The sequence below is a fragment of the Grampus griseus genome (genome assembly GCF_964374135.1).
Source record: "Grampus griseus genome assembly, chromosome: 14".
NCBI lineage: Eukaryota > Metazoa > Chordata > Mammalia > Artiodactyla > Delphinidae > Grampus > Grampus griseus.
This window is the reverse complement of record NC_139008.1, coordinates 14,549,221-14,573,581: the sequence shown is the minus strand read 5'-3', so window position 1 is coordinate 14,573,581 and position 24,361 is coordinate 14,549,221. Positions and strand designations below refer to the sequence as shown.

Below are 24,361 nucleotides of genomic sequence, written 5' to 3'. Positions count from 1 at the left end.
TTGCAGTTCTTTGTGGCTCCTTGATAAACTCATTTTGCTGATAAAAATAACTGGCTCTTTCATTGTTTTAGGTTAACAAATATAAGCCGAATAAAGTCAGCTGGGACTGACTTGTTCACTGCTGTGTCCTCAGCACCTAGAACAGTGCCTGGTGCAGGACATTGGTAAATCCCAAGTGCTGGAGTCCCCCAGATCCTGCTGGGAGTAGCACGCTCTTCGAAGAAGCTGCTTGCCCTAGGAAAGGGACCTGGGAGGGTGGCAAGAAGCTGGTAGCCTCTGCAGCCTCTTTAACCAGGGAGGGAAAACCAAAGCCACAGGAGAAAATGGCCCTCTTGAATTAGACCACAGGAGGTCTAAGCAAGCTCTGTCCAAGAGGCAGGGCCCAGGAAAAGTCTGCACTGGTGTCATGGGTCGGCATCCACGGGCAGAGAAGGTTTGCCTGCTCCCTGGAGCACCTCCCATCCGGGCTCCTCCCCTCCCTGGAGCTTTTCTCCTCTGAGGGTCAGAGACTTGCCTCAGATGGAGGCAGACCCTGTAGCTACTCTAGCCAATACTCAAAAGCACCCAGCATCTCTCTTTTGCGTAACCTAAACCCCTCATCCTGAACTTCCAACTCAGTGGTTCTGACACCTGGTAGGGGAGCAGAATTTACCTGGGAGCTTTTTTTTTTTTTTTTTTTTTAATGTAGTGTAACAAACATACAGAATAGTGCTCATGTGTGTATAGTTTGATGAATTTTCACAAAGTGACCAAACCAGGTAGTTCCCAAGTCAGGAAACAGGATGTCATCAACTAGCCTCTCTGAAGTTCCCCAAGTGCCACCTCCTAGTCACTACCCCCATCTCTTTCCCTTGGGAGTCGGGGGGATCCTTCTCCCAGAGTGTCTGCTTCATAAAACTGACCTGATGCCCCGTGTCTATTTTACAAAGCTGCACAGGTGGTTTACTTGCATAGCTAGGTTTGGCAACTCCTCCTGGAAGTCATATAATCTTCTTTGTTGTAAGTGGAACCAGAGGCAGCTTCGCTCCCAGCGTTCAGCTCAGCACCAGTAGCTGTCTAGCTAGGTTTACCCGTGAAGCAGCGGGCATTTCCTGCATCTGGGGTCTGCAGAGCCCGGGGGGGCAACTTCTGGACTCAGGAAGCCCAATTGGTTGGTTCCAGCCTGGGCATGTGGCCCTCCCTCCCCGGCGGGAGTTGCATGAAGAGGTATTTTTGGAAGGTGCAGGAATTCTGTAACCATTTGGAAAATGCCTGCTCATAGGCTGGGCTGGATTCTCATTTTAAAATGATGATGTGGCTGAGCGGCCTGACCTGGCCAGTTTTCCTGGATCTAGGGGTGGGGAAAGTAAAGAGGCATGCTCATTTTTTCCTCTTTTTCTTTAAATTGTATCACCATTTTCTTTTTGTCTCGAATTCCTCTAACCCACAAGCTTCAAGAGAATTGTGAGGCGTCTCCTGCAGTTCATGGGCTCTTTGATGCTGCTCGCAGGTAAGTGTTTCATCGTGTCTCAAGTCAGCCAGGGCTCTGGGGTCACTTCAAGTCGAGTGCAAGTTTAACCCTCAATTCCCCATCAAGGATCTTTGGCTCTGGAGGCCTCACCTGGAGTCTCCCTGCCCTTCCAGGCAGGACCCTGAGTGCCCTCCTACTCTCTTCCCTGTGTCTCTCTCTGCTTTGCCCTGCTGCCTTCATCTTTATCGAGAGCAGCAGCTTTTGTTTTTTTTAATTAAGTATAGTTAATTTACAACGTTGAGCTAATTTCTGCTGTACAGCAAAGTGATTCAGTTACACATATATATACATTCTTTTTTATATTCTTTTCCATTATGGTTTATCACAGGATATTGACTATAGTTCCCTGTGCTGTACAGTAGGACCTTGTTGTTTATCCATTCTCTATATAATAGTTTGCATCTGCTAACCCCCAACTCCCACTCCATTCCATCCCTCCCCCTCCCCCCTTCCCCTTGGCAACCACAAGTCTGTTCTCTATGTCTGTGCATCCCTTTCTGTTTCGTAGGTAAGTTCATTTGTGTCATAGTTTAGATTCCACATATAAGTGATATCATATGATATTTGTCTTTCTCTTTCTGACTTACTTCACTTTGTATGATAGGTCCATCCATGTTGCTGCAAATGGCATTATTTCATTCTTTTTTATGGCTGCGTAGTATTCCATTGTATATATGTACCACATCTTCTTTATCCATTCATCTGTTGATGGATATTTTGGTTGCTTCCATGTCTTGGCTATTGTGAATAGTGCTGCTATGAACACAGGGATGCATGTTTCTTTTTGAATTGTAATTTTGCCTGGATATATGCCCAGAAGTGGGATTGCTGGATCATAAGGCAACTCTATTTTTAGTTTTCTGAGGAACCTCCATATTGTTTTCCATAATGGCTGCACCAACTTACATTCCCACCAACAGTGTAGGAGTGTTCCCTTTTCTCCACACCCTCTCCAGCATTTGTTATTTGTAGACTTTTTAATGATGGCCATTCTGACTGGTGTGAGGTGGTACCTTACTGTAGTCTTGATTTGCATTTCTCTAATAATTAGCGATGTTGAGAATCTTTTCATGTGTCTGTTGGCCATCTATATGTCTTCTTTGGAGAAATGTCTATTTAGCTCTGCAGTTTTTGCTAATCATCCATTCACTCACCCATCCATTCATTCAACCAGGGCCAGGCCCTGTGCTGGGGACAGCATGGAGGGTCAGGCTGACCAACCATCTTCTGTCATCACCATTTCTGCCCTTACCCTTGACAACTCTTTGTCCCCACTTCTCCACTTCCTCCCAAGGCCATGTCCATGCTCTCTGAAGGACCTCTGTTCCTTCCCTTGCATGGCAAAGGTAGCCTGCCCTCTCCATTATCTGCGTCCAAACCCCTTGCTCCCGACCCTCATTTCCAGCTCCCTTGGGCTGAGACAGAGAATACAAAAGTAGAACGTGGCATGATTCTCTTCCCCAATTTTCCATTTCTGAGATCCTCCCCATCCCATCCACCTTCCACCTCCACCACTATCCTCTCTCCATGCCAGATCCTGGAATGGAAGTGCCATGAGTGGGGAGCTGCTGTACTTTTGTCTTTCCAGGGAATTCCCTGGCAGTCCAGTGATTAGGACTCTACGCTCTCACTGCCAGGGCCCCAGGTTTGATCCCTGGTCGGGGAACTAAGATCCTGCAAGCCATTCGGCGTAACCAAAAAAAAAAAAAGAAACCAAAGCAAAGCCAACAACCTCCCAAAATAAAAGTGCTGGAGGGCTGGGCTACCTCTTCAGTTCTCCTCAAAGCCTGAACATTCTTAGGTGTGTTGCACGGAGACTCTCCTTCCAGGAGGTGAGATGACTGTAGGAAGGTGTCCTCACTTACTCTCAGCCAGGCCTTCTTGCTGGGAGATGACTCCCTGAAGTAGAAGCCGGGCAAAGTTTGAACTAGAAGACGACAGTGGCTTCCGGGTACTCACTGGGGTGTCTTCCTCTCTTTCCTTGGGCCTACCAGCCTGTTTGGAAGAAACAATCTCTGAGCCTTTGAACTGTCTATCAGCCAGGGGATGAAGCTGTCTAGGCCCTCAGGTGAGGTTCTCTGAGTCTGAGCTGATCACCTGCAAGAGGTAAAGCTGGGGAGAGAGAAAATAGATCCAGAGTGTTCAGAGTATGTGTACTCAGTATGAGACTTACTAAATGACACAGAGCAATACATATGTCACATAAACCAGATATTCATATAGGCTTGATCAGTGAGTTTTCCAGAAAAGAGTTCTTTTCTTAAAAAAAATTATGTATTTATTCATTTTAAATAGGTAATCCAAGCACAGGGCACAACATTTTAAAAAGTGCCAAAGAGTATATACATAGTGAAAAATAAATGTCTTTCCCTCTCCTGTACCCAACTTTTTCAGTTTCCCTCCCAGAAACAACCACTGTTGCCAGTTTACTGTGCATCCTTTTGGAGATTGTCTCTGAAATTTACAAGGGTGTGTGTGTGTGTGTGTGTGTGTGTGTGTGTGTGTGTGTATGTACTTGAAAAAAATACAAATGGACATATTATATATACTGTTTTTAACATTGTTCTTTTCACTTAAGAGTATATTTTGGAGACTTTTTTCTTAACATATATGGGTTGGGGGTAGATTTGGAAAGCAGAAAAACTTGTTCCCATATGACCCTGAGCTTTGCTTCAGATCAAGCAGCTCCTTGTTTGGGGCTGTTTTTTTTACAGACAGTGTGGTCCCTGGGCCACCTGAAGCTGTCTTGCTCAGGGAGACATCCTGCCACAGAACGGGCAGGGAGTCAACCTCCCTGCCAGACTTCACTGGGATTCATGTCCCCGCTTCTTACTGAATTCCTCACGTTTGGAATTTGTTCTCAGAGTTTATATGTGAGATACCAGCAGCAGGCCCCCACCTGTCTGCTCAAATTTTTGTTTTCAGGTCTTGTAGGTAGGTGAAGTATTTTCTGGGTATTGTGGAGGTCATCTCAGAGCTGCATTTCTGGCTTGTGGAGAGACGATGGCAGGGGCTGTGTTTAAGGGATTAACACTCCATGGTGCTGGCCATGGCTTCAAGATTACGCAGGTCAGGGTGAGCTGTTTCCCTGAAAGGGTCTGGAATGCAGGGAGTGGAATGGGACACAGCTCTTACTTGAAGTTAAAAGACTTGTTAAACAAACGACTTTTGGTGCAGATGTATCTAGAATCACCTTGTAGAATGCTGTGTCCTTTCCCTTTCCTCTTGCTTTCTGCCTGCCGACGTTGTTCATTTTCTTTTGGTGAGCTTTGTAATCCTAGTGGATCATTTCTGACGCACCAAAGCAGCTTGGGTCAAATCAGATCATCTTCTTCATTTGATTTAAATGTTCCATAGAAAAATATTGTGGTGGGTATTTCTTTAAATTTCCTCAGGTCAAACTGCTTACAAGGTTTTGCCAATTGAATAAAGAGAAAACAGTTAGATATACTGAGCCCTGGTTCTTAGAGCGGCATCACAGCCTGGGGCTTTCAGAGGTTTGTTACCTTATTTGCTCTTTTTAAAAAATAACAGCTTATTGAGATATAATTCACATACCATACAATTCACCTACTTTAAGTACACAATTCAATTTTTTTGGATATTCACAGAATTGCACAATCATCACCACAATCAATTTTAGATGATTTTCATCAATCACTCCCCCCACAAAAGCCCCATAGCCATTAGCAATCACTTTCCATTTCCCCCCAATCTCCTCAGCCCAAGGCATCCACTAATGTACTTGCTTTTTCTATGGATTTGCCTATTCCGGACATTTCATATAAAGGGCCTCATATAATATGTGGTCTTTTGTGACTGGCTTCTTTCACCTAGCACGATATTTTCAAGATTCATCCTGTTGTAGCATGTATCGGAACTTCACTTCTTTTTATGGCCCAATAATATTCCATTGTGTGGATTTGCCATATTTTACTTATCCATTAATCAGTTGATGGACATCTGGGTTATTTCCACTTTATTGGCTACTATGAATAACGGTGCTATGAACATTCGTGTACAGATTTTTGTGTGGACTTCACTTGATCTTTACAGCAACTCTCTGAGGTACATATTCTACAGACCTCTTTCTATAGATAACAAAACTCATTCCAAGACGGTAGATAGGCATCGTGAATAAAGCTGTTATATTCCTGAGCCTATGCTTTTTCCAATGTATGTTCATAGAGTTGAAATAATTGCTTTGACAGAACCTCGTGTGGATATACCTGTAGGTATTGTGAACACGAACGGGTATTTTTCAGTTGTGAAATTTCAGCCCTCTCCCCAATGTCCCCCATCTCTTTGCCCTTTTCTCCTTTCCTAGTTTTCACTTCTTTCTTTCAAGTATCAGTTCCCCGCCCCTGTGGTGGGGACAGAATCTATCACTCACTTTGGTGTGTAATGAAATGTGTGAATTTGATATTTATATTTTTGAGTCACCTCAATGAGATGAAAGCTCCTCTGCCAGCAACAGCACAGAGGTGGTTTCTGAAGCAAGGACAAGCAGAGAGAGGATTTCTTGGAAAAGCTCATTCTCCTGTCCTGTCCCAGGGTTTCAAGGCTGAAAGGCACCCACGCTGGAGGTTGGGGCTACGGTGGACAGCCACCTGCCCCCGTCTCGCCTCCAGCTAGGTCGCGCGCACCGTTGCTCGGCAACAACCCGCTCACACAGGTGGCGGCCCCAGAACCCCGCGGGGAGCGCGCACACGCAGGGACGCAGGGACGCCCGGGCGGCCCCGACGTCAGACCCACCCCGCCCTTCAGCGCCTGTCAGACCGGGAGGGAGGCCGAGCCCCGCCCCCCTCGGGGGGGAAGGCAGCCAGCGGAGCCCACGAATCAGAGAGTCCGACATATCCCCCGGCCGGGCGCCGGGCAACCAATCGCCGCACGTGTGTGATCCCGCGCCGGTCCGGGAGGGCGGCTGCAGGCGCTAAGGCGGCGACTGGGGGAGTCGCTGCTGAGGCGGCCGCGGGCCCGGGGCGCGTCGGCGTAGCTCCGCGCGGCCGAGCCGGGCTGGCAGCAGCTGGCGCCTGGCGGTGAGAGCGGGCTCCCGGATGGGTGGAATGGCCCTCACCTAGGGCGGTGGGAGAAGCAGCTGAGCCGAGGATGCTGGGGAGGCGGCGCGGCGGCTCCTCACTCATCCCAGGTAAGGGGGACGCCGCGCTCGCTGCGGCTCGGGTCGGAGCGTCGCCCCGGCCCCGCTGTGCTCCCTCCGCCGCTCACCTAGCTCCGAGTCCCGGCCGCCTCTGTCCTGGCATCCCTCGGCCCCAGTCGCCGCCGGCCGCTGCATCTCCCCTCTGCCCTCGGGCGGTTGTCCAGCTCCGCCCCCTCAGCGCAGAGCCCGGCGGCCCGGCGCCCACCCCTTCCCCCAGCGCCGGCGTTTCCCTGTTTCGGGCTTCCTTTTAGCCCGGCTCGCCTCCGCCGTGGTCGGCCTCCCGCCCTCTCCCGCCCCCTCCGCGCCTTTCCCTCTCTCTCGCGGGGCTGGCATCGTTTCCCAGACCCCGCGGTCCTTCGGGGCGCCTGCCGGGGATGAGACGCCCTGGCCCCCCCGGATTGGACTTTTGCCCTCACCTATACCCGGGCTTCCCTTCCTCAGTCTCACCCTATCCTTGCCTCCTGTACGGTGTCCTCTGGACATTTCACTCGCGCCCCCCCACCCCCATGCCAAGTATTCCTGGGTTTTGCCCTTTTGCTCCCAGTTGCCTTCCTTTCCCAACTCGCCCCTTCTCCCTTCGCTTCCATCAACCACCGTCGCTAGCACTTCTTTTCCTTTACACTGAAACCTTCACACACTGCGACTCTCCTGAATGCCCGGTCTGTAGTTTTAACACCGTAGTTCGTCTTTCAGTGAGCTGCACCCATAACGTGTCAAGTGTATTGCCCAGAGTCTGGCACACAGTAGGCCTGGTACATGGTAGGTGCTCACACGTCTTACCATCTTCCTCCTTCCAGGCCTTTGTACTCTCCACATGGTGGTAGCAAGAGGTCCAGCATCCAAAGGGAATTGATGCGCTACCTGAAGAGTGGTATAGGAGGTGGCGGGATGAATTAGTGAACTCCAAGTGTGATAGAGATTACATTGTCAGTTACTTACTGCAGTCATCCCGAAGAACTGAATTCTGCTCTCTTTGTGCCATGTGTTGTTTTATAATAATTGGCTTTGTAAAGTATTCTTAACAATGTTTGCAATGTAATTGCCCCCTTAACCCCCCCCCAATCTGGTGTTTGCTGAACCTTTATTTTTTAGGGAAGAAATAGCCCCTGACTCCTAGTTGAAATAGCATTGTGTGTAAGAAGTATTTCACATGTTTATCTCCCAGCTGGATAGTCCAGTCTGCAGTGAATTTTCATCCTTTAAGAGTCTGCCGGGAGGAATCAGGTTCAGATTTCTTGGAATCAACTATTGAAGGGACCAAAATGCTTAGGAGTGGAAGTTCTGACAAGTTCTCTAAGAGTGAAAGAGAAACTAGCCACCCCCGTCCCCCTTTCTGGCTCTCAGAGGAAATGACTATAGTCGATTTTTAAAAAGAATAAAATAAGTTTGACTTTTTAAAATTATAAAAGCAGTGTTACTGGCCTCAAGCCATTCTTGCCACATTTGCTCTGATGGTTTCCAAGCCTGGATGAATCAAACAGTCGGCTTTTTCTGCTCCTTGGATCTCCAGAGCAGGCTGGAGGAAAGTGTGTAACAGCCGCTGGTGCTGTTCTGGACTTCTGGATCCCAACTTCACTTGCACTGTCTGGAGATGCTTTGACTTACTCCTCAGCTTCCTTTTATGTACCCACACCTAATTGCTGTCTGTAGGTTTCTACCGTTCTCCTTTCCTTGTCCTACTCTTGACTTCTCTACATTGCTCATCTTGTCTCCTACTTCACAGAAGAAATTGGTGGGCATCAGCCCTGAACTCTTAAGTGTGTGTCATTTTTCTGTGTGCTTATACCTCTCTGATATCTGATCTCCTTTCCTTTTACCAGAGGAAGGTGTTACTTTCTAAGGCTGACTGACATCTTTCCTATTCTATATTCTCTCTCTTTTTCTCAGCCTGCACACATGCTCAGGTTTTCACCAACGAAAACAAACAAAAACAAAACATTGCCTTGATATGCTTTCCCTCAGATTAATGTGGTATTCCTTAGGGTTTTACTTTCTGTTCTTTTTTCTGTCCTCTAATTTCCTTGTGTGAGTACACTTCCCTTCATGGCTTTAAGTAGCACCTGTATATTTTTGGTTTTCAAAGATGTATATTCAGTCCTCATTTTTCTTGAACTTTCAGGTGTTTCGTATTTTCGTCTGTCTATTGGGTAACTATACTTGGATACTTGGTACTTCAAACTTTGTTATTTTTTCCTTTCTCTTCCCTCATCTTGCTCATCTACAAGCTTCCTATTTTAGGGTCTTCACCCTAGAAACCTTAGAATCCTCTTCTTTCCTATCATTAAGTCTACCATAGATCCTATTGTTCCTACCTGAAATTCTTTTCTTTCTCTCCTCATTGCCAGAAGATTGGTTGAGGTCTGGGTTATGTTTTTCCTGAACAGAGTAGGCCGTTTTCAACCCAGGCTCTACTTTAAAACCACCTGGGGAGCTTTTAAAGGTTAGGATGAGGGGATCAAGGCATCCAGGAGATTCTGATTCTTGGTCTGGTGTGGGGCCAGACCTTTTCATTTAAAAAATGTTTCTCCTCTTGTAAAAATAAAATACAGTGTGTGTGTATGAAAAAAAAAAGTTTCTCATGTGGCAGTAACAGGCAGCTAGGGCTGAGAACTGGCTTGAGAGCTCTAAGAGGGAGTGAGAACCCTGAGGAACTATATATAGCATTTAACTCATCCTTTATAAATCAGCATAAATGTCACTTTTGTTGGCATGGTTAGTTGCCTACTTTCCTGATATTTTGTACATGTACCTATTAAACTACTTATCACATTTTATTTAAATTATTTCTCATGGGCCCATTTTTGTCATGACTAGGAGTTCCTGGAGGTCTGGGATTATGCCTAAAGGTAAACTACTGTTTCTTATACTACTCGGAGCACTTCTGATACCAAACATGTAGGTCTTCCCCTCACATTAAATACTTCTCCAACTCTCCAGGCTACAACTGGGTATTCTACAATTCAACTTAATTATTACTAGCTACCTGGATTTAGTGCAGACCCCACAGATTAAGGACTCAGTCCTGCACGACTCCTCCCAACTTCAGACCAATCACAAGTCCTAGATTGTGACCTGTACTTCTGACCAATTGGGTATAAACTGGGGCTTCCCACAGCTCCCTCCTCAGGTCAGTAATTTGCTATAATGGCTCACAGAACTCAGGAAAGCTCTTTACTTACCTTTACCCATTTACTGTATTATAAAGGCTGTAACTCAGGAACAGCCAGATGGAAGAGATGCATAGGGCAAGGTATGTGGGAAGGGGCATGGAGCTTCCATGAGCTTCCATGCCTCTTCTGGGCTCGCCATCCTCCCAGCACCTCAGTGTATTCACCAGCCTGGAAGCTTTCCCAACCCCTTTATTTAGGATTTTCATGGAGGCTTCATTACGTAGGCATACTTGATTAAATCACTGGCCGCTGGTTATTAGCTTCTTTCCCCTTCCAGAGGTCAGGGGTTGATTCCTCTGGCAACCAGCTCCCATTTTCCCAGATGTGGTTGAAAGGACCCTATTATGAATAACAAAAGATGTTCCTCTCACCCCTATCAAGAAATTTAAGGGTCTTAGGAGCTCTATGCTAGGAACCAGGGATGAAGATTGATACACTGTTCTATTCTACAATAAATCTTATAATATCACAATATCACAGTGCCTTATTTATCTGTTCATCACTGCCTTGCACAATACTTGGTATATTTTAGAAATGATAAAAATTGGCTGAATGAATCAGTTGGTAAATAATGTAAAACAGATCACTGAATTCACGGTTTTGCAAGCTGACCAGCTGTTTCTTTTTTGGCTGCTTAACAGGTCACTGGTCATACCTGCACAGTCATTCTTGTTTTAAAAACACACACACTCTATAAATTAGAGTGCATTAAGAGAAATATTTGCTCTTATGCTTTGGCTTTTAAGATGGTTAAACTATGACAGTATTATAGAGGTTCATTCAGGCTTCCTCTTTAGCAGATACTATTTAAAATAGATTTTATTTCATATGGTTGAAGCAGATATATCTTTTTTAAACAAATAGCTCTGATTTTAGGCTTATAAGCTTTGGAATCTTTAGAACAAAAACTGTCCAATTGATAAAGATCTTGAACAGTGGCAGAACTTTCTTTTTTTTTTTTTTTTTTTTGGCGGTACGCGGGCCTCTCACTGTTTTGGCCGGACGCACAGGCTCAGCGGTCATGGCTCACGGGCCAGCCGCACCGCGGCATGTGGGATCTTCCAGGATCGGGGCACGAACCCGTGTCCCCTGCATCGACAGGCGGACTCTCAACCACTGCGCCACCAGGGAAGCCAGAGCTTTCTTTTTAACTAAGAGAATTAAGGAAGTAGGATTAAAGCCATCTACCTATGTGAATAGCATTGGTGATGGTGAGGGGGGAAAATCTGTAATTCTCAAATATTTAATTACTGTTATAGGAAAAACTTGTAATTGCTCATATATTAATATCAGCATATTTTATAATTCCTCAGAGCTAAGATGTAAACTGTAGAGTAGTTTGCCGTTTTTTAGTTTTTAGTTTTTTTTTTTTTGACCATGCCGGGCAGCTCTTGGGGTCTTAGTTCCCCGACTAGGGGTCGAACCCTAGCCCCTGGCAGTGGGAGCGCTGAGTCCTAACCACTGGACCACTGGAAACCAATGGATTCCCTGTTTCTTAGTTTTCTTAAGACTTTGTCAGCTATGTCTCTTTATAGAATTTGTGGTTGACAGGTCTTTACTTTCAGCATTTGAAAAATGCCACTTCCTTCAGATATCCATGATTTCAGATGAGAAATCTTCTGTCATTGGGATTTGTGTTTCCCTATAGCTAATGTATTCTCTCTTCCTGGCTGCTTTAAAGATTTTTTCTTTGTCTTCAGTTTTCAGAAGTTTAATTATGGTACGTCTTAGCATGGATTTTTTTGGGTATATCCTATTTGGAATTCTGTTAGCTTCTTGAACTGTGAGTTAATGTCATTTGCCAAATTTGGGATATTTTCAGCCATTTCTTAGAATAACTTTTCAGCCCCACTCTCTTTTCTTTCTGTGACTCTGATGATACAAATATTAGGTCTTTTGTTACTGTCCTACAGGGCATGAGGCATTCTTTTTTTTTTTCCTCTGGTGCTCAGATTGGGTAATTCTTAATGTTCTACTTCTAGTTTCAAGTTTGCTCCTTCTTTCTTCTGTCACATTCATTCTGCTGTTGAGCCTATCCAGTGAGGTTTTGTTTTGTTATTGTATTTTTCAGTTCTGTAACTTCCATTTGATTTTTTTCTGTTTGTCTTCTCTTTCTTTGATAATATTTTCTATTTTGTTTGTTTTGTTTCAAGAATATGTCTCATTGCTCATTAAAGCATGATGACTGCTATAAAATTCTTGTCAGATAATTCCAACATCTGATTCATCTTGGTGTTAGTCTATGTTAATGTCTTTATTCATTCAAGTTGTGATTTTCCTGGTTCTTGGTGTGATGAGTGACTTTTGATTGTGTCCTGGACAGTTTTGATATTTTTGTTAGGAGACTCTGGATCCTATTTAAATCTTTTATTTTATAGGTGAGAGAGATTAAAAGTTATAAACTTCCAGTTATAAAATAAATAAATCTTGGGGGTGTAATATACAGCATAGGGAATATAGTCAATAATATTGTAATAACTTTGTATGGTGACAGCTGGCAACTAGACTTATGGTAGTGATCATTTTGTAATGTATAAAAATATTGACTCACTATGTTGTACACCTGAAATTAATATAAATTGTAAGTCAGTTACACTTCAATTAAAAAATGCCTTCTATTTTAGTAGGCAGTCACCCTAAAAAGTTTAATGCGTAGGGCCCAGCCTACTTTCTTTTTTTGGTAGCAGCTTTATTGAGCTATAATTCACATACCATACATTCACCCATTTAAGGTGTAAATTTTTTTTAGTATATTTACAGGGTTGTGCAACCCTTACTACAGTCAATTTTAGGACATTTTCAAGAAACTGCACACTCCTTACCTGTCACCTCCAACTCTCCCACTTGTCATCCCCTCCATCCCTAGGCAACTGCTACTCTGTTTTCTCTCTGTATAGATTTGCTTATTCAGGACATTTCATATAAATGTAATCATACAATATGTAGTCCTTTGTTACTGGTTTTTTTCACTTTGCATGTTTTCAAGTTTCTTCCATGTTGTAGAATGTATCAATATTTTATTTCTTTTTCTTGCTGAATAATATTCTATTTTATGCATAGACCACATTTATATATTAATCAGTTGATGGGTGTTTGGGTTGTTTTTACATTTTGGCTGTTATGACTAATGCCGCTATGAACATCTGTGTACAAGTTTTTGCGTGGACATGTTTCATTTCTCTTGGATATATACCTATGGGTGGAATTGCTGGGTCATGTGGTAACTCTAGAACTGTAGGTCTAATATCTTGAGGAACTACCAGACTGTTTTCCAAAATGGCTACTCTATTTTACATTTCTATTAGCAAGAAATGAGCGTTCCAATTTTTCCACCTCGTTGCCAAGACTTGTTATTATCTGACCTTCGTATTTTAGCTATCCGAATGGGTATGAAGTAATATCTCATTGTGGTTTTGATTGCATTTCCCTGATGGCTAATGATGTTGAGCATCTTTTCATGTGCTTTTTGGCTATTTGTATATCTTTGGAGGAATATCTGTTCCTTTGTCCATTTTTAAATTGAGTTATTTGTCCTTCTGTTGTTGAGTTGTAAGATTTCTTTATATATTCTGGATACTAGACCCTTATCAGATATGATTTGCAGATACAAATCTCCTGTTCTGTAGGTGTCTTTTCACTTTCTTTCTTTCTTTCTTTTTAAAAATTTATTTATTTTACTCGTTTATTTTTGGCTGTGTTGGGTCTTGTTGCTGTGCGCAGACTTTCTCTAGTTGCGGCGAGCGGGGGCTACTCTTTGTTGTGGTGCGCGGGCTTCTCATTGCGGTGGCTTCTCTTATTGCGGAGCACAGGCTTAGTTGCTCTGCAGCAAGTGGGATCTTCCCAGACCAGGGCTCGAACCCATGTCCCCTGCATTGGCAGTGGTTAAGTGGATTCTTAACCACTGTGCCACCAGGGAAGCCCTCTTTTCACTTTCTTGATGGCACAAAGGTTTTTAATTTTGATTAAGTCAAGTTTGTCTTCTTTTTTTCTTTCGTTGCTTGCGCTTTATGTTTCATATTTAAGAAACCATTGCCTGATTCAAGGTCATGAAAGCTTACTCCGATGTTTTCTTCCAAGAGTTTTATAGTTTCAGCTCTTACATTTAGATCTTTAATCCACTTTTGTGAATTTTGTATGTGGTATGAGATAGGGGTCCAACCTCATTTTTTGCTATAGATATTCAGTTGTCTTAGCACCATATGTTGAAAATACTATTCTTTCTCCCTTTGAATTGTCTTGGCACTCTTGTCTGGTTGGAATTTTGATAGAGATTGCATTGAACTTGTAGATCAGTTTGGGGAATATTGCCATCTTAACTGTATTATTCTTCCAATCCATGAGCATGTAATGACTTTTCACTTATTTAGATCTTCTTTAATTTACTTCAATAGTGTTTTCTAGTTTTCAGTGTACAAGTTTTGCATTTTTTGGTTAAATGTATTTCTTAATATTTTATTTAGTTATTTTTTTTTGTGTGGTACATGGGCCTCTCACTGTTGTGGCCTCTCCCGTTGCGGAGCACAGGCTCCGGACGCGCAGGCCCAGCGGCCATGGCTCACGGGCCCAGCCGCTCTGCGGCATGTGGGATCCTCCCGGACCGGGGCACAACCCCATGTTCCCTGCATCGGCAGGCGGACTCTCAATCACTGTGCCACCAGGAAAGCCCTGGTGTTCATTCTTAATGTTTCATAGAATTCACCTGTGAAGCCATCTGGTCCTGGGCTTTTCTTTGTGGGATGTTTTTGATTATTTATTCAATTTCTTTACTTGTTATAGCTTTATTCAAATTACTTCTTTGTGAGTTGATTTGAGCAGTTTGTGTCTTCTGGGGATTTGTCCATTTCACCTAGGTTTTGTAATTTGTTATATTACAATTTTTATAGTATTCCATACAAGCCTTTATAATCATTCTTACTTATGTAAAGTTGGTAGTAATTTCAGTAATTTGGTCTTTAGTAATTTGGGTCTTCTCTCTTTTGTTCTTGTTCACTCTAACTAAATGATCGTCAATTCTGTTGATCTTTTCAAAGAGCCGACTTTTTGTTTTGTTGATTTTCTCTATTCTTTTATTCTCTATTGTATTTATTTCACGAATTATTTCCTTCTGTCTGCTGGCTTTGGGTTTAGTTTGTTCTTCTTTTTCTAGTGTCTTAAAGCGTACAGTTTGGTTGTTGATTTGAGATCTTTTTAATTTTTAAAATTAAAAAAAATCTTTAATTCAGATATAATTGACATATAACATTGTGTACGTTTAAGGTGTGTAACATGTTGACTTGAGATCTTTTTTTTAAATACAAGTGTTTACAGCGATAAATTTTCTCATAGCATGGCTCTTGCTGCTTTTGTCACGTCCCATAAGTTTTGGTTTCTATCGCAAAGTATTTTTCTTTGTTTTGGCTGTGTTGGGTCTTAGTTGCAGCATGCAGGATCTTCATTGAGGCATTCGGGGTCTTTTGTTGTGGCACGTTGGCTTCTCTCTAGTTGTGGTGCACGGTCTTCTCTAGCAGGCTTCTCTCTAGTTGTGGCATGCAGGCTCCAGGGCACATGGGCTCTGTAGTTTTGTGGCATGCAGGCTCTCTCCTTGAGGTGCACAAGCTCAGTAGTTGTGACATGTGGGCTTAGTTGCCCCATGGCATGTGGGATCTTAGTTCCCTGACCAGGGATTGAACCTGTGTCCCCTGTGTTGGGAGGTGGATTCTTTACCACTGGACCACCAGGGATGTCCCCCAAAATATCTTCTAACTTCCCATATGATTTTTTGGCTCATTGGTTATTTAGGGGAGTGGTGTTTATTTTCACATCTTTGTAAATTTCTTAAATTATTTTCCCGTTATTGTTTTCTAATTTCATTCCATTGTTGTTGGAGAATATAGTTTGTATGATTTCAATCCTTTAAATTTACGGAGACTTCTTTTATGGCCTGTTTTAGAGAATGTTACCTGTGCACTTGAAAACAATGTATATTCTGCTATTGTTGCTTGGACTGTTTTATAGATGTTTGTTAGATTTTGTTGGTTTGTAGTGTTGTTCGAGTCTTCTGGTTCCTTGCTGATCTTTTGTGTGGTTGTGTTATCCATATTGAAAGTAGAGTATTGAAGCCTCCAACTGTTATTGTTGAATTGTCTATTTCTCCTTTCAATTCTATCAGATGTTGCTTCGTATATTTGGGGGTTCTGTTATTAGGTGCATATATGTTTATAATTGTTATATCTTCTTGATAGATTTGTCCTCTTGTAATTATAAAAATGTTCCTTGTCTTTAGTAACAATTTTTATCTTACAGTGCATTGTATCTGATGCTAGTATAGCTACTCCAGAGTCTTTTGGCTACTGTTTATGTGTGTGTATTTTTCTCTCCTTTTGCTTTCAGCCCACTTAGTCTTTGAGTCTAAAGTATGTCTTGTAGAAATCATATATTTGGATTTTTTTAAATTGTTTTTTGTTTTCGTTTTGGTCCCTTCTGCCAATCCTCACCTCTTGAGTGTGTAATCGATTTACATTTAATGTAATTACTGGTATATTAGGATTTATGTTTTCCATTTTACTATTTGTTTTCTATATGTTTTATGTCTTTTTAGTTTCTCTATTCCTCCATTACTGCCTTTTTGTATTAAATATTTTCTAGGATATGTTTTAATTAGCTTGTTATTTCTTTTATTATAATTTTCTTTATTTTCCTGGTGATTACAGTTAGTATCTTAGAGCAATCTATTTTGGATTAATACCAACTTAATTTCAATAGTATGCAAAAACTTTGTTTTAATAGAGTTCTGTTCATTTCCTCCTTCTTTATGTTCTTATTGTCATTCAAACTGCATATTTTATAATAAAATCCCATCAACAGTTATTTAATTATTGCTTTATGCAGTTGTCATTTAATTCATGTAGGAAAAGAGTTATGAACAAAAATATCTTTATACTGCCTTTTGTATTTATCTGTGTAGTTATCTTTATTAGTGCTTATTTCTTCATGTGGATTGGGTTACTGTCTAGCGTCTTTTTATTTCATCATTAAGGACTCCCTTTATTTCTTGTACAGCAGCCCTTCCAGCGATGAATTCTTTCAGTTTTGTTTAGTGGGGATATCTTAATTTCTCTTTCTTCTTTTTTTTTAAAAGAGATAGTTAGTTTTTAAATTATTTGTTTATTTATTTTTTAGATTTTTTAAAAAATTTAATTTAATTAATTTATTTTTTGGCTGTGCTGGATCTTCGTTGCTGTGCGCGGGCTTTCTCTAGATGTGGCAAGTGGGAGCTACTCTTCGTTGCCGTGCTCAGGCTTCTCCTTGTGGTGGCTTCTCTGGCTGCGGAGTGCAGGCTCTAGGTGCACGGGCTTCAGTAGTTGTGGCATGTGGGCTCTAGAGTGCAGGCTAAGTAGTTGTGGCACACAGGCGTATTTGCTCCATGACATGTGGGATCTTCCCGGACCGCGGATCGAACCCACGTCCCCTGCATTGGCAGGTGGATTCCTAGCCACTGCACCACCAGGGAAGTCCCTCTCCTTCATTTTTGAAGGATAGTTTTGCTGGATTTAGAATTCTTGATTGATAGTCTTTTTCCTTTTCTTTTAGCACTGCGATTATGTTATCCCACTGTCTCTGGCCTCTGTGGTTTTGATGAGAAGTCAGCTTTTCATCTTATTGAGGATTTTGAATGCGATGAGTCACTTTTTTCTTGGTACCTTCAATAACCTCTGTTTTTGGCTTCTGACAGTTTGATTATAATGTGTCTAGCTGTATATCTCTTTGATTTATCCTACTTGGTGTTTATCTCGTTCCTCAGTTGTTAAGATTAATGATTTTCACTGAATTTAGGGTGTTTTCAGCCATTTATTTATGTAACTCTTGATTTTTTCCTCTTTTTGTCTCCTCTGGGACTTCTGCATATTTTGGTGTGCTTGATGATATCCCAGAGATCTGAGGCTGAATTCACTTTTGTTCATTCTTCTTTCTGTTTTTCAGACTAGAAAATCAATCTCTCTTTAAGTCTGCAGATTCTTCAGCTAGCTTAAATCTGCTGTTGAGCCCCTCTAGTGAATTTTTCATTTTAATTATTATACTTTAACTCCAGAATTTCTGCTTGGTTCTTTTTTTAAAGAATAATTTTTATCTCTATTGATACTCCCTATTTGGTGAGAAATTCTCATAATTCCTTTAAATTCTTCAGACATGATCTCCTTTAGTTCTTTTTTTTTTTTTTTTGTGGTACGCGGGCCTCTCACTGTTGTGGCCTCTCCCGTTGCGGAGCACAGGCTCCGGACGCGCAGGCTCAGTGGCCATGGCTAACGGGCCCAGCCGCTCTGCAGCATGTGGGATCTTCCTGGACCGGGGCATGAACCCGTGTCCCCTGCATCAGCAGGCAGACTCTCAACCACTGCGCCACCAGGGAAGTCCTCCTTTAGTTCTTTGAACATAGTTACAAAAGCTGATTTAAAGTCCTTGTCTAGTAAGTCCAACATCTGAGCTTCCTTAAGGATAGTTTCTGTTGACTGCCCTTTTTTCCCCTGTGTTTGGGTCATACTCTCTTGTTTCTTTGTGTGTCTCATAGTTTTTGCTGAAAATGGACATTTTAAATAATATAATGTAGCTACTCTGAAAATCACCCTCTCTCCCAGGGTTTGTTGTTGTTGCTATTAGTTTTGTTACTTTTTTGGACTAATTCTGTAAACCCTGTACTCTTTGTCCTGTGTAACCACTGAAGTCTCTGCTTGGTTTGCTTAGTGGTTAGCTAATGATTGGGCAGATTTCCTTATGTCTTGAACCCATAAGTCTCCTAACCTTGTTGAGGGACTGTGTGTGTGTGTGTGTGTGTGTGTGTGTGTGTGTGTGTGTGTGTGTGTTGTGGCTCCCTTAATGCACCAGAAGTTTGCATTGTGCCTTAGCCTTTACTTCCTGGTTGTGTAGAATATCAGGGTCAGCCAGAGGTGAGAGAATAGGGCCTTCCTAGGTCTTTCCTGGGCATGTGCATGCCTTCTAGATTACTAAAAATATGTTGGAGCTTTTCTAAACCCTCTACATCTCATTCCTCAGTTTTTCCTTTTAAGTTTTTTGATCAATATATTGTTTACCCCAATTGTTATTGCCACTGCAGACAGCTATGGCATTAAAAAATTGTCTCTGGTTATTTTAACAAAAGCCCTGGGGATAGAATTGTTTACATTGAGGGTGCTCTGATTCAGGTCCAATGAAGATAAGCCCTGAGAATGGAGTTTTTCCAGTGAACTGCTAGACTGGTTAAGTAATACAATTCTTTGGAGTTGTGGTTTCAGAGGGAGCGCCTAACCTCTTCTGCTCCCTTGAGTGGCTACTGGACTGCTGTTATTCCCACCTACCGTGTTTGCAGGTTGTTGATTTCCCAGGCTTCCATGGAGCTGGAAGGAGGGAAATAGGACAAATTGAAATGCCATAAAGCTTGCTCTGCTTGCTGAAATCCAGCTGCTTTTCATGACTAAATGTTTTTTAGATTGTTGCAAGCCTTTGGTTTTCAGATTTCTGAAAAAGTTGATTTTGACCATTTGTGTCAGTGTTCTCATTAATTTTATGGAAGATCAGACTTTTAGAGGTCCTACTCTGCCATGCTGGATGTGTTTCCTTCAGCCTTTTCTTACATTTATGTAGTAGAAGAGTTTCATGCATTAGATTTTAGCACATTTTTTTAGGTTACTGACAACTTTGAGATAATACATTTTTGTTTTTCCAGTTTTCTTTGCTTTTGTTCCCATACACTCTGGTTAAACTGATTACTTAACATTTTCTGAATACATGCTATACTCTTCCACTTTGAGGCTTCTTATTATCTTATTTTCTCTGCTCAAAATACTCTTTCTTCCCTCAGTCCCACAGTTGGAGTCCTGCTTATCTTCTAAGATTCATTCTGTCATTTTCTTCATTTAGCTTTTTATGAGCCCATGGATGTGATCCTTTATTGGAAAACTTGTATTCTTTTTCATACCTTTTGTATGATCTTATACTTTCATCATGTGTGTATATGTGTGTGTGTGTGTGTGTGTGTGTGTGTGTGTATAGTAGGCATACATAGTTTATTGTCTTTTTCCCCTGCTGAGTTGCTAGTTCTTTGAAGCCAAATGATGAATCATACTTACTTATGTGCTCAGTAAATGATTGTTTAATTCAAGTGTAAATGTAAGGTTTCATAGCAAGAATGCTCCACATTTTAGGTATTTTACTGGGAATTGCATTTTGTTCATTTATTTTTGAACTGAAGGAAAATGTCTCCTCTGGAAAAATATAACAATACATAGTTGTACACACACTATACTATATAATCCTTGGTAAGGTGCAGGAAGGTGAGACTATAAAGGCAAAATTCAGCTTTTCCCATAGAGATTGTTATAATAGTGGTTTCTGATCAAAGATTTGATACCCAGATTTTTATAAAGAAGATCACAGAATTCCAGCTCTGAGTAACTTTGTGTCAGAGGCATAATTTCTCACGACAGAAGTGGGAACTTATTTACATGTGAGAGTGACTGTGCTGAAGCAAAACTAAACTGCTAAAAAACACAGGAAATGTAGAGCTACTTCTTGACATGCTAGATTTTAGCTTCCGTGTATGTCTGTTATCTCTTAGGACCAGATCTAGCTCTCCATTCTTTTTTTTTTCTTTTTTTTTTAACTCTCCGTTCTTAATGCTATCTAGATAAAATCATCAGGGACTTGCAGAAAGTGTGCAAAAATGCATGCTGTTCATTTATGCAAATAAAGCAGAATGCATACATGGATTTAGAGTTTTCGTCTATCATTCTAATTAGATCTAAGATGATCGAAATAGGATAATTCAAAAATCCACAGAGACTTACCTGGTGATGCAGTGGTTAAGAATCTGGCTGCCAATGCAGCGGACACGGGTTTGAGCCCTGGTCCGGGAAGATCCCACATGCTGTGGAGCAACTAAGCCCGTGCACCACAACTACTGAGCCTGTGCTCTAGAGCCTGTGAGCCACAACTACTGAGCTCACGTGCCACAACTACCAAAGCCTGCACACCTAGAGCCTATGCTCCACAACAAAGAGAAACTACTGCAATGAGAAGCCTGTGCACCATAATGAAGAGTAGCCCCCGCTCACTGCAACTAGAGAAAGCTCACACACAGCAACGAAGACCCAACGCAGCCATAAATTTAAAAATAAATAAATAAATGTATTTAAAAGCAAAAGCTAGGTACATTTTTTAAACCATATGCTAATGAAAACCTTATAACACTATCAGAGTCTTAAATTCACTTCATTTGCACCATATGTTGCCTACACCGCTTTTTGTTCATGCCAAGCCTAATGTCTGGGAATCAACCATGGAATAATCATCATACTTTTAGAGTCAGACCTGGTTTGCAACTTGGTCAACAATTTGCCAAGTATTGATACCTTAAGTAAGTTACTTATTCTTTCTGAGCTTCACTTTCCTTATGTGTAAAATGATTCTAGGACAGAAATGTTAACTTTAACTTCTGGTTTGTTGCAGTGAGTCTAAGGGAGTACAAAAAAATAAGATTCTGATTTATTCATTAATGAGAGTGTAAAATGATAGAGGCAGATGAAATAGACTGATCAATAAAGAAGGTGGATTCGAAGAGCAAGGGCCAGAGGGGGGAAAAACAAGAGGTGAACTTTGTACTTTAGTCTTTCTGAATATAGTCGATCCATATTTTAACACTGGAATCAGGAGGAAAGACCAGTATTCTAATTATAGGAAAGAGTTAGCTGTCTGGGATTTTAGTGAGAAAGAAAGTTTTAGTGGGGTCACTCATTGCATATTTACTGAGTGCTCAATATGCATGTAGCATTTTATGTTATATGCTATGGGGAAAACTGAAAAGGATAAGATATAGTCAGTACCTTCCAAGAACTCACAACAAATTACACTCATAGAATCTAGTTACATTAACTTATTGGCAATCAAGAATCCATTAACTCATTCAAAAGTCCTTACTTTCAAGGAGTTCACAATCTACTGAAAAAAACAGACAAATTAGAAGAAATAAGATATGGGTAAGTACAAGAGCACTAGGAAGGACAACTGCGTCATATGAGACAGAGAGCTGTCAGGAAAGCTTCCTAGAAGAGATAGTATTGAAACCTAATATTGAAGGATGAGTGGGAGTTGTGAGTAAGAGATGCTGCACATTGTTGAAGATGAAGGCAGCTTTGAGTGAGTGAGTGTGTGTGTGTGTGTGTGTGTGTGTGTGTCTGTGTAGGGGAGTTGATGATGAGGAGTAATAAGAGGCTGAGGGGCAGGCAAGGGCTATATCATGAAAGGCCTTATGGTAAGGATTTTTTTGAAAGAAGTAGAAAGTCATTGAAGGGTTTTAAGAAGGGGAGTGTCATAAGTATATTTACATTTTAGATGGATCACTCTTGGGGGCTTCCCTGGTGGTGTAGTGGTTAAGAATCCGCCTGCCAGTGCAGCGGACACAGGTTCAATCCCTGGTCCGGGAAGATCCCACGTGCCGCAGAGCAGCTGAGCCAGTGCTCCACAACTACTAAGCCTGAGCTCTAGAGCCCGAGAGCCACAACTACTGAGCCCACATGCCACAACTACTGAAGGCCGCGTGCCTAGAGCCTGTGCTCCACAACAAGAAAAGCCACTGCACTGAGGAGCCTGCGCACCACAACGAAGAGTAGCCCCTGCTCGCCGCAACTAGAGAAAGCCGCGCGCAGCAACAAAGACCCAACGCAGCCAAAAATAAATAAATAAATTAAATTAAAAAAAAAAAAAAAGATCACTCCTGAAACAGGATAGTGAATGAACTGATTAAAGGAAGTCAGAAAGTACCAGTCAGTAGGCTATGGAGTTATCCTTGAGAATAAGATGAGGATGAGAATTAAAGCCATACCAGCAGAGGAAGAAAAGGGAGGAGAATTGATTCAAGAGCTATGAAGGAGGAAGAGTTGACAGGACTTATACCTGTTGTGTATGGAGAGGTTAAGAGAGAAACTACATAAATGCTCCCAGATTTTTAGCTTAAGCATTTGGGAGGAAGTGGTTCATTTACCAGTAGAGGAAAATGAAGAGGAGGATTGATTTACTAGGGAAGATATGTTCCATTTGGTGTTCTTTGAATTTGACAGGCCCAGTGGAACATTCAGATAGAATTTGTCCCTTGGCCTTTGAATGGTCAGGTCTTGGGATTTAGCATAGTTTTGGTTGCAGGTAGATTTGTGAGGCATCAGAAAATAAGTAGGGGGTAGCCATAGATGAAGCAGGATGAGTGTAGGAGTGTGGATGAGGGAACCCAATACCATAAATTAATGTTTTGTGACTGTTTTGTGATGTTTGCTTCTGATACATATTAAATTTGTGTACATAGATGAGGCTGGTTTTTTTTCTGGGCTTTCTATTTTGTGCCACTGATTACTATTAGTATCATAACAGTTAAAATATTTTTGTTAATACCTTAATATCTGTTTGGCTCTTTCCAAAGTCTCGGAAAAGCTATTGTTCCCATCTGCTATGAATTTTGTAGATTCAATTTAAAAATCCTGTTGGAATAATGACTGGGATTGCAAAATTTTGTCATGGCCTCCAGATTACTTTGGTTTTGTTTGTAGTTCCTTTTTCATTTTTGATATTATTTGTTTCAGATGACTCTGTAGGCATGTTAAGGAGATTTAAGAGAGATTTCACTAGGTGCTGATTCATCTATAAATTCCTTGCTTTATATTTTATTTGATAATAACGCACCCACTGCATGAATGATGAATGGGTTTTAATTTGTGCTTTTTTTATTTTTTTAAATGTTTGCTTTAAAGGAGCTTATAGTTTAGTGGGGTACACTAACCACAATACAGTGCATGAACATGCAAGCCAATGTGTTTTTACCAAGTGCTTGAGGTTACAGAAGATGGAAAAATTGATTTGGGGGGTGAGGGGGATGAGTAAAGAGCCCTGAGGAGGCGTGTATAAAAGAGAGAAAGGGACTTGATACAGGAGGCAGCAGCATGAGCAGAGGCCAGGTGTGTGTGAAGGTGCCTGGTTTGAATGAGGTGTGGTCCTGAAGGGGGCAGGCTTCATGGGAGGAGTGCCAAGGGGTGAAGTTGGTGGAAGAGCAGGAGCCACTGTATGAAGGGTGCCACAGGTCCGTGTTCTTTAAAAGTCCTTTCACACGTTATCCACCTGATGGCCATAGCCGCACTGTGAAAGCAAAGAGGACTTGCAAGCATTCCTTTATCTTTGCATTTTCTCTGCAGTCTTCTTGTAATTTCTACTCTGATTACACGTGGAAAAGAGCTTGATTATCATTATTCCTGTTTTATGAATGAGAGACTTGATGCTCAGTGATTTATCTAGTTTCATATAGCTAAGAAAAAATGGTTTTGAGACTAGAGCCCACGTCTTCTGACTAATATACTAGGCTGCCTTTACATTATTTCAATGCCATCTTCTTTTCTCCTTTACCTATTCTAGTTACTTTTAATTCTAAAACTTAGGAGGTTGGTGGAAAATTTGCATAATTGAGTAACTGAATGAGAGTATATGATTTGAGCAAATTATTTTTTCTTTTCTTTG

General features: G+C 41.7%; 1 protein-coding gene across 1 annotated transcript in view; it reads left to right on the top strand.

The window, feature by feature from the left end:
• Nucleotides 1-6,465: 6,465 nt before the first annotated feature.
• TPST1 (tyrosylprotein sulfotransferase 1) overlaps nt 6,466-24,361 on the top strand; it is a 115,439-nt gene continuing 97,543 nt past the window's right edge. Inside the window, exon 1 of the mRNA XM_082671601.1 lies at nt 6,466-6,659. The gene's annotated coding sequence lies outside the window, so the exon portion shown is untranslated. The remainder of the gene's footprint in view (nt 6,660-24,361) is intronic.